General features: G+C 57.1%; 2 non-coding genes across 2 annotated transcripts; one reads left to right on the top strand and one right to left on the bottom strand.

The window, feature by feature from the left end:
- Window positions 1-2,984: 2,984 nt before the first annotated feature.
- Window positions 2,985-3,173, bottom strand: LOC139053331 (U2 spliceosomal RNA). The gene has a single exon (XR_011510412.1). It is a non-coding gene; the product is annotated as a U2 spliceosomal RNA (small nuclear RNA).
- A 9,133-nt stretch (window positions 3,174-12,306) lies between these two features.
- Window positions 12,307-14,121, top strand: LOC139053340 (small subunit ribosomal RNA). Its single transcript, XR_011510421.1, has one exon. It is a non-coding gene; the product is annotated as a small subunit ribosomal RNA (ribosomal RNA).
- Window positions 14,122-15,000: the final 879 nt, after the last annotated feature.

The following is a 15,000-nucleotide window of genomic DNA, read 5'->3' as shown; positions in this document are numbered from 1 at the left end:
CTTCAAGAAAATCAGCTACAGGCTTTTAAATTATGTGCGCGAAACTTTTCTCCATCTGCCACCCGGAACATATTTAAAGAAGAGAGAAAGCAGCCGGGGCCTTGAGATTTCGAAAATGCCGCGCTCTGAAATTTTCACATCAGCCATTGGGAAGATAATTATTATCCGTCACAAACAAAAAAAAAAAAACAGCTTTGAAATGAGCATTGATAGTGGCCACGTTTTTTCGGGGCATGTCTTGATGAAATAATTGCAGTTCAGTTCGTTGGTTCAATTGCATTTGTTGGCTCCTTGCAGCATGTTTAGATTTCATCTTTTTCAGTATTCCTAGTGTTCTCATTGTAGTATGAATAACCTGCAGATTTTTCGTTGTTGTTGTTATGCGTTATACAATGCTGAGCGATGTTTTTCCTTTCCTTGAAGCTAGCCATAGAAGTATAAAACTTTCTATAAACTCATTACAATAAGAATCCAGCATACGGTTCATCATCGGCTCGATAAACGTTCGGGAAGTGGCGACTTTTAATGCCGTGATCATGAAGCTTAACAGCAGAGCGTGTTCATCAGATATGCCAGGGGTGACGTAACGCAAGGCGTGAATCGAATCTAAGATTGAAATGGCGTTCTGAATTCTTTTGGTTCCAGATAGAACAAACAAAAATATATAAAAAAAGCATGTCATTGATTGTCATTCAAACCTCAAGAGCGCGTGGAGAAAGTGTTCCGGTTTACATTCGGCAAATCGAAATGAACGGCTAAAATTAACCTATCGTCTGGTTTCATGCGGGAGATCACGTGCGCACGCAAATTTCTTCGTACGGGAATTTTATGAAGTGAAGGCGGCTACAGATCATTTCCTTTGTCTAGTTCATGTTCGTAGGCGCAAATTGCAAACGTAATACTTGGAGGAACGTTTCCACTAATCTACAGGGGCTCTCTCATTTCTCCGATTGCTCGCAAACACATTGCATTGCTAGTCGTGACGTTTCACAGTGACGTTTCACCATGCCCGTCGAAGTTGATTACCAGTACCGCGCCAGCGTCGACCGGCCGGCGAAGCGACGAACTCAGCAGCGCATGCGCGAGGCCCTACAACACCCCAACCGAGCTACCCTGCTTATCGGAGAGAGCGAGTGCGCGTGAACGCGGGCTCGTCTGACGATCTGGATTAAAGAAAAAAAAAAAGTGTGTCCGAGATATTGACAAAGACAAGTGGTCGCTGTCGCTCTGAGTCTTAGCGCGTTATAGAAAACGTGGGATGGCGGTGCTTCCTCGAGGGTCTAAAAGTACAATCTTCGAACTAGCGCTCCCGGCGGAACGTGGAGCTAGCATCCTTCTTCTTGGAACGGTTTGCAATGGACTGCTTGAATGTGCCGACCACGCGTCACGGGTCGCGTATAGAGCCAACGTTTGGCAAGAACGCGTCTAGCACAACCGATCGCGGTTGCGATAACCCATCGTTGGTAGCGAAAAAAAGAAAGAAAGAAAAAAAAAACACCTACCCGCAGCTTGTTAGCAGTAACCGTAAATGTGGTTCTAAATATAGGTTCGCTGGTCACTGAAACTTTCTCATAACGCACACCACTGTAGTCCAAAAAGAACAAAGCACGCACAATGGATATGATACAGCCGTCACCGCATGATTTCGCGTTTTCCTTATTGCATTACTTTCGTGGGCATGCGCGCTAGGGCCACGCAGGCCAGGAGGCAAGGGGAAAAATAAATAAGAAATGATACGCGATCCTCAGCATTGACTTGGCTGATGTGGCACTCGCATTTATGTTCTTTACCTTAGGCGAGCGCAACGCGCCAACTGAACTCCAATTTCCCATAACGGAAATTCGTATTTGGCCATTTGGTTGTATTTTTGGCTGATGTTCGCGTTTTTCGCCCGAGCATGCGCTTCACTGCGCCGCTCGTTGCCCCTTCAATGCGGCTTCACTGCCCTGCAGGCGTGTTCTGCGTCAAGCCGAACCACCAGGCAAAAAGCCTGGGCGCCGCCATCTTGTTGAGAGCGGCGCCGGGGACACAATCGCGCCTAGCTCATTGAGTTTTCCCCCAAAACTGAACGAAATAGCCTTATTTAAATGAGAAAGATGCCGCGAGTGCCGCAACGAAGGACCTTAAGGATTACCGAAGGGTAACTGAGGGCGACGCGACGAGCTTTGGAAAGAAGAATGATGGGTGTAGCGCTACGGGGGATAAGAATAGAGCAGATTCGGGGGGTGAGCGAACAAACGCGAGCTAATGACACCTTAGTTTAAACCAAGAAAAAGAAATGGGCGTGCGCAGGGCATGCAATGTGGGGGGAAGATCATCAATTAAGGGTTACCGACTGAATTCCAAGAGAAGGGAAGCGTAGCACGGGGTGGCGGAAATTTAGGAGGGCAGATTAGATTAGGAAGGGCGCAGGCACTAGACGGCGACCGTGACCGGGCTTACACGTGACCGGGGTGCTTGGAGAATAATGGGAGAGGTCTTTGCCCTGCAGTGGTCGTAGCCAGCAGGATGATGATGACGAAAAGGTAGCAACAGGTATTCATAACATACAGGTTGGAAAGCTGAGGCACCTCTGAACCCTTGAATATATTTCGCCACACTTGGCCATACGACAAGTTTGTTTTCGAGGCGCTCGGTCCCACTGCAGCGAAAATGTTGCCGGAAATCGGGCACTCCATTTTTGTTTCATAGGGAACCTTTCTTCCACTAGGGCAGCGGATTTTCGCAGGGCGAGCTTGCTGTCGTTTACGGATCAAAGCGATAGTGAACTCCAAAATGCAGTGTTGGCTTTGAGTGGGACTTACATTGATTGCAAAACCCACGGCTAATCACCCTTCCCCCCCCCCCCCCAAGTGGCTCATTACAGCAGACAATCGTTCAGAAACACCGGCATCGTTGCGTATAGTATGGGAATGGTGCGTGTCACGTGAGTGCTCGCTTCGAGCTTGTGTTCTTCATTTTGATTGAATGAAGTCTCACCTAAGTGAGCGGGGGCCGATCCCGGAGGTAGTGCAATACCGGGCCGACCTGCGGCGGAGGTGAAGCAGGCTTCAAGCACTCCGCCAACTTCCAAAAATAGGTTTAATATCGTGGGTCCATATAGAACCCGTATCAGATATTAAGCTGATAAGAACAGAGTTTTTATTCATGCTAGTTACAGAACATCAAAAAATACAAGTTACAGAACCAAGGAGAAAACGAATAAAAGGTGTATAATCTAAAAACGCAAACAAATGGCTAAAAAAACTAGTTAGTGGTGTTAGTAATAAAAGACTAAAACTGTAAAGGTGTAAAACAGTGCAAAAAATGGCGCTTCTCTAAAAACATAAGATCATTAAGAGGTGCCGACATGGGCTCTAAAAATCTTTGTAGAGGCGCTTATTGTGTCACTGATGCACAGGCGTTTAAGTGTCCGTAGGTATGACCTACTGCACAGCCTGCGCATCACCCGGTCGTTCCCCACATCCCAGCTGCCAAGGCAGCCGACGACCACCGCGTCCACCGTCACACGCTGGAACCGCCGGAGGAGATGACGCTGTACAGGGGCGTACTTCTCCTCCTTAGCCTTCCGGGCGTCCTGGAACGCCTGCAGCCTGTTCTCGAAAGGGCAGCAGACGTCCAGGATGAGTGCCTCCTCTCCACGGGCCAGTACCAGGTCGGGCTTGAGTGATGTGTTGCCTACGACCTGGTTCTCCGCAATGACTGTAAACCGACCCAAAGCAGCCTTTTTTATTCTGGCGACGATGGTGTTATGGCGCTCCGTCATGGCCCGGCTCTGCCGCATGCAATGGCAAAGTACATGCGGCAGTGTCTCCTCCCCATACCCGCAGCGTCTGCATCTTTTGTCCGCCGCGGGTGCCCAGAGTCTTGTGGCGTTGAGGGGGAGGAGATTTAGTCGGGCTCGATGAATGAAGCGCCAGTCGATGAAATGGGTGTAGCGGCCGGACCTCATGAAGTGTGAGTTTGCCGGGTCGGCCGCCACACACACCATCGCCTTGCCTTGGTTCGGTTTGTCTTGCAGAGATTGGTCCCTTTCGGTGGAGAGGAGCGCCCGGATGGTCTTGATCAGCTTGTGGCGGTTCCTCGCTGACACAGAGGCCTCCCCGCAGTTGATGCGGGCTCCATGCTCCAACAGCTCCCAGGCGACGGAGAGGCGACGGGAGGCTTTGCGGGCCTCCGTCCACACAGACTGGACCTGTGTGGACGTTTGCCGAAAGTCGCCCTCCGTCTCGCCTGAGAGGTAGGCCTCCATGTCCTCGGTGTTCGCGGGTCGTCTCAGCCGCCTTGACACTACGCCCTCGAGCTCTCCTGCTGCACGCTCCCGGACCTCCACGTCGGTCGACGTCAGTAGCTTGAAGGCTCCATCCACCCGACAGATGTCGCTGAGCTCCGCCGCAAGTGGGATCCCTGCACTGCCAGCCTGTGAGCTTCCGTACAAGTATTCATTGGAAGCTCTGGCTGGCACGTACAGGGTCTTCTTGATGAGCGGGCGGAGCTCCTCGTCCAGGCGTTGCCACTCTCCCTTGCTGGCAAGGCCCACCCGCATGGCAAAGTTGAGGGCTGGATACAAGAATGTTTTGATAGCATCCAGCCTCTGCCATGGGGCGAGCATAGAGGAGAGCAGCTTTCTGCCCAGGTGGATGGCCTCGTCGACCGTCGTCTCGTCCGGTAGCACCCTGAACCCCACTGGACGGCCCAGGAACTTGTGCCCCTGGAAGTCGCCAAGCGCCGGAATCGGGTCGCCACCCACGGTGAAAGAGGTGGGCCGTGTACCCACGGGGTGGCGACCAGACAGGTGTAGAGACCGGCACTTGGCGGCGTTGAGTCGCAGCCCGAGCCGGGCCGACAGGGCTGTTACACGGTCCAAGCGGCTCTGCAGGGTGGCGGGATCCGCGGCCAGCAGCGTCAGATCATCGGCGTAGGCAAGGATGTTGTGCTGCCTATCGCCTCCCTGTACTGCACGGATGACCGGGTCCACCACCAGGTTGAAAAGCAGGCCGCTCAGAGGACAGCCCTGTCTCAGCCCAGCTCCGATGGTGATTGGCTCCGTAATGCCAGCTGCTGCCACGACGCAGGTGGTGTTGGCGCGGTAGAGGTCTTCAACGATGGTAGCAAAGGCCTCCCCCGCGCCGGCGCCGCGGACAGCGTCGACGAGGGCCTGATGGGCGACCGAGCCGAAAGCGTTGGCAAAATCGAGGAACCCCACGCACAGCTCCCCACCTCCTGTCCTAGCATCATCCAGGCGTCCCTGCAGCACGAAGTTGTGTTCAAACACCCCATCGTGCGGCAGGAAGCCCTTCTGACACCTGGACAGTACCGCATGGTCGCCCAACCACCTCTGCAGCCGGGTGGTGAGACACCCGGCATACAGTTTGGCGATCGTGCGACCAAGGGCAATGGGTCGCCAGTTTGTGGGGTCCTCGCGGTCGCCCTTCTTGTATATCAGGATAGTCCTCGTCGACTTCCAGCTCAGGGGCGTGCGGCGGTATTGGAGGCATACGTTGTATACCGCCGCCAGGAACCTGCCCTCAGGGTCCACCTGCCTCCAGTGGTGGTACGTGAGGCGGTCCTCCCCTGGAGCTGTACTCTCGCATTTACGGAGCTTGGCTGCGACTTCTTCCGGTGTAAAGGGGCACAAGTCCAGTTCTTCGGTGGCTGGAAGCCTTGACCTCAGGATGCTGGTATCCACGGGTGTTGGTGACCAGAGGTTCGAGTAGTGGTCCTGCAGTGCGTGGGGGTCGATCGGACAGAGCTGGGACGGGCCTTCAGTGATTAGCCGCACTGCCCGGCGCCGGTTCCTTCTGTAGAGAGTTTGTATCTGCTGGGGGTTGTCGGGGTTCACCTCGCGCCTCCGTGATTGGCGCGAGTCCCCGACTGGCAGCCGCAGGTGTTTGGTTGCGGCTGCAATGGCACGGTCAAGGATGTTTTCGAACCGTGCCCACTCCCCAGCAGACTCAGGCAACCGGCTCAATGCCCGCAGCTCTGCCGTTTCGTCCGCTAAGGTCCACGCACTGCCCTCTGGTCGTGTGGTACCAGCATGTTCGTCCTGGGTCCCGAAGTCCTGGTTGCTTCCGTCATGGTCCTGCACCTCTGCCCTGCCCGGGGAGAGCTCCTGCATGGCCGCCGGCTCGTGAGCCTCGGAGACTGGTGCTCCCGGGCTGCCTCGGTTGGACGGCAGCGATGGTGTTGGAGAAGGGGAGGCCGAGGCCGCGGTCCGCCCTGACTGGTTTGGCGTCCGCGGAGAAGGTGCCTCGGCCATCTCGCCATCGCTGCTGTGTCCGGGTGTTCCCCGAGGTGCCACGGGAGACGGCTCCTGGTCGGCGGCCTGCCCGGTCGCCACTGCTGGTGTTCCAGGAGGGTCCTCAACGGGACCCTCGGTGCTGTCCTGCTCTGCTGCGGGGGTGCTGTCGCTGTCCTGCTCCGACGCACCAGTGGCAGCACCCGCGGCGAGATCACGCCTGGCCGCCAGTGCCGCCTCCCTCCTGTGCCACTGCTCGTGGTTGCCCAAGCCCCTCCTTGTGGGGAAGGACATTGGGCAACTGCCACACTGGTGTGGCAGGGCAACAGGGGGGGCGGCAGTCAAGTTGGCTGCAGCCAGGCAGGCGTGAGAGGCTGGTCGAAGCCCCAGTGTCTCGCCGCAGATGGTGAACACGTTGATGGTGCGCCGGATCCTGGTGCCGTGTTCGAGTTCCAGGTGCCGCTGGAGGGACTGCCGCCGCGCTGTCCATTTGGCCGCGGCATAGGCAGCTCGGCAGCCCTCTTCGCAGCACCGGACCGTTTGGGGCACGGGAAAGAACACCGTGAGGGTGCCATCCTCACGGGCCGGCTGGCGTTCCTGCCTAGGGGTGATGGGGTCGCCATCGTCTTCACTGGTGTCATGGGCCGTGCGGCCGTGGCCCCCAGAGTCCATTGTATGGTCTTACCTTCCGGACCCGGCGGCTCTCCTTAAAGGAGGCCAGGTCCGGAGGCTAGGGGGCCACCAGGGGTGGCAGCTAGTGGGCCGGGCCCATGACAGACGATGGCGAAGGCAGGGGCCAGCCGGTTGTGCCCCAGCACAGCACCAGTCGGGACGGCAGGACCAGCGGGCACCCCGCAGGCAGGCAGCACCAAGCAGTGGTCAGGCCGAGCGGGGCAGGAGTCTCCGGGGGGCGGCAGGCAGCGCCAGGCAGCGGCAGGACCAGGAAGCGGGCCGGTGTGGGTCGTCCAGGGGCCACCAGGTAGCAGCACGCGGGCTGTCCTGGAGGCAGTGCAGCAGGGAGCCGAGGGCCTGGAAAGATAGGGCTGGGATAGGGGAAAGACCTTGCTATGACCGGAGCAGGTAACCGGGCGCCTCTACAAAGATGAGTGTGTCAAAGGCCGGGCAAGCCAGCTGCAGTGACTACACTTTGATCTTAGCCAAAAGGCCGAGAAGCGATCTTAGCCAAAACTTTGATCTTAGCCAAAAGGCCGAGAAGCGATGTCTTTCACTTCACTCCATTGTACCACTGCCTTGTGGGTGCCCTGGCGACATTGGTAACCTCAGCAACAGCGTGGGCAATCTTATAAAACCCAGCCCGTCTAGAGACTCTATGCTCTCTATCTCGCGAATCAACTCGCGACGCCTCAGTCTTTCACTGTTAACGAAACGCCGTCGCGTAGAAACGAGACCCGAGCGCAAGCTTGTTCGCAAGGCAAAACCAACGAAGGCAACCTCGTAGAAAACGGAACAGGCGAGCGGAAAACACGCGCAAGGGGAATGCTTACTTCCGTCTGAATGCGACCGCTCAAGGCGGCTTTCTTTGAGGCCTTCGTTTCAAGCCCGTGCGCAAGTGTAATACACTACGCGCATTTCCCTCATTTCCTTTTATTTACCGCAAGGCCCACTGAAAGTTTTCATACGGCACAGGCCGGGACGGATTGCAACGTGTCGATTCGACCGCTAGAATTAGGTAGCGCGCCTCATGTACGAATGAAAGAGAATGAAAAAAAAAATAAATATAGAAAAGGCTGCGCACTCCTTCCAACCGGAAACATAGAGGGCAGGAAGATCGCCATGTGGAGCACAGGTGTTGTTAAAAAAGAAAGAAAGAAAGAAAGAAATAGCGCTACCCCATCATCTTTACCGTGTGCGTGTATACACACACACGCACACATATGCACGCGCACGCACGCGCGCGCGCGCACGCACACACACACACACACACACACACACACATACGCACACATGCTAGCATAGCTTAAGCACAGCTGGAAAGCTCAGCCTTGCGCAAGAAAAAAGGACCACGCCCTTTCGCAAGCCCCTTTGAAACTTTTAAATGAGAAACATGTGTACAGCGAGGTCGTTCGAAACTGGCGCGAAAACGCATCCGCGCCATCTGTGTGCGGAACTAGGAAAACCTACGGCCTTCGCCATACAGAAAGAAAGGTAGATGGCGCGAGCTAACGCTCCGTTGCATACTAAGAACGAGAGCTAGTGAATAATGGCAGAAACGTCTTGGGAAGAGAGAAAAAAACAACAACAACAAAAAAAAAGAAAGACACGCAAGTTGTTGGCTCGCGCAAGCATTCTATTTTACAGCGAGTAAAGAGCATAGCAACTTCTCACAAGAGCAGCAAGAAAGACAAGAAGAACGTGAGAGAGGGGGAGAAACAGGCGCGTTTCTTTGGAATGCAGAGCATGCTGCACACACTATGAAGTGCCAAAGAGACGGGGAAAGCAGATGGCGCGATTGTGTATGTCCTCAAAGCTTGAAAACAATTTCTAAACTACAAGGTGTGCCGAAGTCCGCCTACTCTCATCAGGTTGCTCCCGCCTCCAATTGCATTTAAATTAAAATTACAGTCGCCTCAGAGGCAGAGAGAGAGAGAGAGAGAGAGAAAATGTGTACACTTGCTTCGCGCAGCTGCACCCGTTCAAATTTTACAGCAACAAGAGCACTCCCGCAGGCACAAAGTCCGCTGCCGCGTCCGCCGGGGCGGAATGCACTCGCTTCCGTAAATTGTCGTGCGGCAGACTGCTGCATCGTAGCACACCTGAAACCGCGCAGACGTCAGCGATCGCCGCGAGATCGCTGCGAGCGCTAAAGTCCGAAACCACGTCCGCCGGGGCGGCGGGAGCTCGATACCCCTTCACGAAACTTCTGCGTGTACACCGCCGCACGGCCACGGCGGAGTCGCTGGCATCCTGCGCGCAGTTGCATTGCGTCGCGCCGGGAATCGTTGAAGCCCCACGCAGACGTCGGCGTCGGCCCCGACCTGGCTGCGAGCGCTCGAAGAGACCAAGTCCGAAGCCACGTGAGCCGGGGCGGTGTGAGCGCGACTAAGTCCGAGACGACGTCAGCCGGGGCGGCGTGAGCGAGACCAAGTCCGAGACTACGTCAGCCGGGGCGGCGTGAGCGAGACCAAGTCCGAGACTACGTCAGCCGGGGCGTCGACTAAGTCCGAGACGACGTCAGCCGGGGCGTCGAGCACGCCGCGGTCGCTTTTCCCACTCTTACTCGAAAAATGGCGAAGGGGCCGCGCTAGCGTGCCTTGAATCGGTGAGCGGCGGTACCGCGGCGATCGCGAGAGCTCAAATCGGCCGTGCCAAGGCCAAATATTGGCGCTCGGCTCGGCGCAGTACGCCGCCTTGTCGCACGAGTACGGCCCCGTGGAGGTCTGGTCACTTATCGCTGCTCTTATAAGGGGCCGTACCGCCCTGGCCGACGTTGTACCGTAGTGCCGTTTTCGGCTTGCGCGTGTTCGTGGTGGTGTCCGCGCACCGCTCCGCACTCGAGAATCGTGCCCACGACGACGCGAGCGCTCGGAAGAGACGCAAGTCCGAAACCACGTGAGCCGGGGCGGTGTGAGCGCGACTAAGTCCGAGACGACGTCAGCCGGGGCGGCGTGAGCGAGACTAAGTCCGAGACTACGTCAGCCGGGGCGTCGACCAAGTCCGAGACGACGTCAGCCGGGGCGTCGAGCACGCCGCACGCGCTTTTCCCACTCTTACTCGAAAAATGGCGAAGGGGCCGCGCTAGCGTGCCTTGAATCGGTGAGCGGCGGTACCGCGGCGATCGCGAGAGCTCAAATCGGCCGTGCCAAAGCCAAATATTGGCGCTCGGCTCGGCGCAGTACGCCGCCTTGTCGCACGAGTACGGCCCCGTGGAGGTCTGGTCACTTATCGCTGCTCTTATAAGGGGCCGTACCGCCCTGGCCGACGTTGTACCGTAGTGCCGTTTTCGGCTTGCGCGTGTTCGTGGTGGTGTCCGCGCACCGCTCCGCACTCGAGAATCGTGCCCACGACGACGCGAGCGCTCGGAAGAGACGAAAGTCCGAAACCACGTGAGCCGGGGCGGTGTGAGCGCGACTAAGTCCGAGACGACGTCAGCCGGGGCGGCGTGAGCGAGACTAAGTCCGAGACTACGTCAGCCGGGGCGACGAGCACGCCGCGCGCGCTTTTCGCACTCTTACTCGAAAAATGGCGAAGGGGCCGCGCTAGCGTGCCTTGAATCGGTGAGCGGCGGTACCGCGGCGATCGCGAGAGCTCAAATCGGCCGTGCCAAGGCCAAATATTGGCGCTCGGCTCGGCGCAGTACGCCGCCTTGTCGCACGAGTACGGCCCCGTGGAGATCTGGTCACTTATCGCTGCTCATATAAGGGGGCCGTACCGCCCTGGCCGACGTTGTACCGTAGTGCCATTTTCGGCTTGCGCGTGTTCGTGGTGGTGTCCGCGCACCGCTCCGCACTCGAGAATCGTGCCCACGACGACGCGAGCGCTCGGAAGAGACGGAAGTCCGAAACCACGTGAGCCGGGGCGGTGTGAGCGCGACTAAGTCCGAGACGACGTCAGCCGGGGCGGCGTGAGCGAGACTAAGTCCGAGACTACGTCAGCCGGGTCGACGAGCACGCCGCGCGCGCTTTTCGCACTCTTACTCGAAAAATGGCGAAGGGGCCGCGCTAGCGTGCCTTGAATCGGTGAGCGGCGGTACCGCGGCGATCGCGAGAGCTCAAATCGGCCGTGCCAAGGCCAAATATTGGCGCTCGGCTCGGCGCAGTACGCCGCCTTGTCGCACGAGTACGGCCCCGTGGAGATCTGGTCACTTATCGCTGCTCATATAAGGGGGCCGTACCGCCCTGGCCGACGTTGTACCGTAGTGCCGTTTTCGGCTTGCGCGTGTTCGTGGTGGTGTCCGCGCACCGCTCCGCACTCGAGAATCGTGCCCACGACGACGCGAGCGCTCGGAAGAGACAGAAGTCCGAAACCACCTGAGCCGGGCCGCGGCGGGAGCTCGACGCCCGTCACGCAACTTTGGCGTACAAGCCACCGCACGGCCGCGACTGAGTCGTCGCCACCGTCCGGCTGGCTGCACTATAGCACGCCGGGAACCGGGAAAGAACCGCGCAGAGGTCGTCGTTTTGCCGCGGCGTTGGCGCGAGCGCGCGAAGAGACAAAGTCCGAAACGGCGTCAGCCGGGGTGTCGAGCACGCCGCCCGCGCCGGTCGCACTCGTGCTCGGAAACGGCGAAAGGGCCGCGCTAGCGTGCGGCCCCGTAGGGGCACAGAAAGGCGATTGTTCTGGAAACCGCGCTGTCCATAGGCGAGAGATTGCCGTTCGCGCATTCGGTCGACGCGCTGCGCTTTCACGACTTCGGCATTGCGCTGCCGACGTAAGCTTTCCATCTCGCTCGCGGCGCTGCGAGGCGGCACGATTTTCGCCAAACGCTCGTCGAAAGTGGCACGAGTACGGCCCCATGGAGATTTGGGAACTTATCGCTGCTATTATATGGGGGTCCCAGAGAGCAGTCGCCCCCAAAAGCGACCTGGGTGTTTGATATGCGGCGGGCTTCGTGCCCGTCAAGCGTGTCCCCGGTATCGCTCCCGTGGATCCCACAGCTGACGTCTGCAGCCTCATCCGCTTGATGCGTTAGGGGCTGGTTGTCGGACGACGCTTTCTCCACGATATCGAGTTGTGTTCCGCATCGTCCTCGGACGAGTCAAATGCGAAAGCGCCGAAGGCGCGGGCGTGACCCGTCGCCTGGCGGCTTTGCCGTCTCGGCTACGTTGCAAGTGTCGGTCGGTCCACCTGTGCTGCGGGCTCAAGAGAAACCGCAAGCCGTGATCGAGTCGACACAACCAGTCTATCGAGAATGTTGCGTGCTTCTTGCCGCGTGGCGATACCCGGCCCTTCGGGGAGGGCGCCGTAGCGAGCTCGAACGCCGTCGTCTCGGACTGTGCAAAGTGCTACTCTTTGCAAGAACGAAGCGTGCTGGGGCGCCTGAAGGTGGCCTCGGCATCGCAAAAACGGCGTCCGGCCTGCTTGACAGGCGGGACGCGCAGTTGAACGATTACCTGGTTGATCCTGCCAGTAATCATATGCTTGTCTCAAAGATTAAGCCATGCATGTCTAAGTACATGCCGAAATAAGGCGAAACCGCGAATGGCTCATTAAATCAGTTATGGTTCCTTAGATCGTTTCTTCCTACTTGGATAACTGTGGCAATTCTAGAGCTAATACATGCAGTGAGCCTGAAGCCCTTTGGGCGACGGGTGCTTTTATTAGACCAAGATCGATCGGGTTTCGGCCCGTATTGTGTGGTGACTCTGGATAACTTTGTGCTGATCGCATGGCCACGAGCCGGCGACGTTTCTTTCAAGTGTCTGCCTTATCAACTTTCGATGGTAGGTTACTTGCTTACCATGGTTGTTACGGGTAACGGAGAATCAGGGTTCGATTCCGGAGAGGGAGCCTGAGAAACGGCTACCACATCCAAGGAAGGCAGCAGGCGCGCAAATTACCCACTCCCGGCACGGGGAGGTAGTGACGAAAAATAACAATACGGGACTCTTTTGAGGCCCCGTAATTGAAATGAGTACACTCTAAATCCTTTAACGAGGATCAATTGGAGGGCAAGTCTGGTGCCAGCAGCCGCGGTAATTCCAGCTCCAATAGCGTATACTAAAGCTGCTGCGGTTAAAAAGCTCGTAGTTGGATCTCAGTTCCAGACGAGTAGTGCATCTACCCGATGCGACGGCTCGGACTGAACATCATGCCGGTCCTTTCTTGGTGCACTTCATTGTGTGCCTCGAGAAGGCCGGTGCTTTTACTTTGAAAAAATTAGAGTGCTCAACGCAGGCGAGTCGCCTGAATAAACTTGCATGGAATAATAGAACAAGACCTCGTTTCTGTTCTGTTGGTTTTTGGAATACGAGGTAATGATTAAGAGGGACAGACGGGGGCATTCGTATTGCGGCGCTAGAGGTGAAATTCTTGGACCGTCGCAAGACGAACTACTGCGAAAGCATTTGCCAAGAATGTTTTCTTTGATCAAGAACGAAAGTCAGAGGTTCGAAGGCGATCAGATACCGCCCTAGTTCTGACCATAAACGATGCCAACCAGCGATCCGCCTGAGTTACTCAAATGACTCGGCGGGCAGCTTCCGGGAAACCAAAGTGTTTGGGTTCCGGGGGAAGTATGGTTGCAAAGCTGAAACTTAAAGGAATTGACGGAAGGGCACCACCAGGAGTGGAGCCTGCGGCTTAATTTGACTCAACACGGGAAAACTTACCCGGCCCGGACACTGGGAGGATTGACAGATTGAGAGCTCTTTCTTGATTCGGTGGATGGTGGTGCATGGCCGTTCTTAGTTGGTGGAGCGATTTGTCTGGTTAATTCCGATAACGAACGAGACTCTAGCCTATTAAATAGGTGCGGGGTTCCCAGCACCTTACAACCTTCTTAGAGGGACAAGCGGCTCCTAGCCGCACGAAACAGAGCAATAACAGGTCTGTGATGCCCTTAGATGTCCGGGGCCGCACGCGCGCTACACTGAAGGAAGCAGCGTGTCTTTATCCCTGTCTGAAAAGACTGGGTAACCCGTGGAACTTCTTTCGTGATTGGGATAGGGGCTTGCAATTGTTCCCCTTGAACGAGGAATTCCCAGTAAGCGCGAGTCATAAGCTCGCGTTGATTACGTCCCTGCCCTTTGTACACACCGCCCGTCGCTACTACCGATTGAATGATTTAGTGAGGTCTTCGGACCGATGTCCGGCGCGGCCTTTCGGTTGCGCCGGTCTGTTGGAAAGATGACCAAACTTGATCATTTAGAGGAAGTAAAAGTCGTAACAAGGTTTCCGTAGGTGAACCTGCGGAAGGATCATTACCGGATTGTTCGAGGGTGACGAGCGCCATTGTTTCTACCCCGTGTGGGTGAAGCAGCTCGCTGCGCCCGACGCTTTCCGCCGCTGGCCCCGCTTGGACGCGGGGACGGCTATACCCGAACATGCCGGGGATTGCCCGAATTTCGAAGGGCGCCCCGTGCCAAATTTGTTGCGCCCAGTGGACGCCGGCTGCAACCTTGGACGGTTGGCTTGGCCGCGCCCGCGGGTAGAAACGGCGTAACGCACACTGTTGGGTGGGCTTTCTGAAGTCCGCCTCGGCACTCTTGCGCGGAATGGGAGTAAGACGACCCGACCTGCTGCTCTTGCCCAGTACGAGGGGAACGGCGAAGCGTGCGGTCGGTCAAGGAACTGACGGTCGAGAGCTAATGCCGCTGCCGCTTAGTACACACGGAACCGTGGTGCGAGCGCTCTCCCGTCCTCCGCGGCAAACGCTGCCGAGTCTGAAAAGGCTGGCGGCTGCCGGTCGCTTCCTGCGGCGAGTGTGGAGTAACGACCCGACTTTGTTGCTGCCCAAGTACTAAAGGAACGGTGCGGCGCTCGGTCGGTCATGGAACCGGCGGTATTGAGGGTGCGGCTGCCAAGTACGGAAGGAACCGTGGCCTAAAGCACTCTCCCGTCCTCCGCGGCAAATTCCACCGCGCCCGAAAGGGCCGGAGGCTGCCGGTCGGCTCCCGCTCGTGACGCGCGAGGTGTCGAGTTCGCGGTTCAATGCGACGACGTCTGCAGGCTATTTGCCCGCCGCCGAGGGAAAGGCGGCGTTGCTGCGAAGTACCGAAGGAAACGCGGCTTTGCTACGTCGGAAGCGTTCTGCGGTTTGCGGACTTGTGCGCTTTGGGAAGGCGCCGCACGTCGAAAGAGGA

Source organism: Dermacentor albipictus, unplaced genomic scaffold (assembly GCF_038994185.2).
Source record: "Dermacentor albipictus isolate Rhodes 1998 colony unplaced genomic scaffold, USDA_Dalb.pri_finalv2 scaffold_91, whole genome shotgun sequence".
Taxonomy (NCBI): Eukaryota; Metazoa; Arthropoda; class Arachnida; order Ixodida; family Ixodidae; genus Dermacentor; species Dermacentor albipictus.
This window is presented reverse-complemented; position numbering and strand designations above follow the sequence as displayed.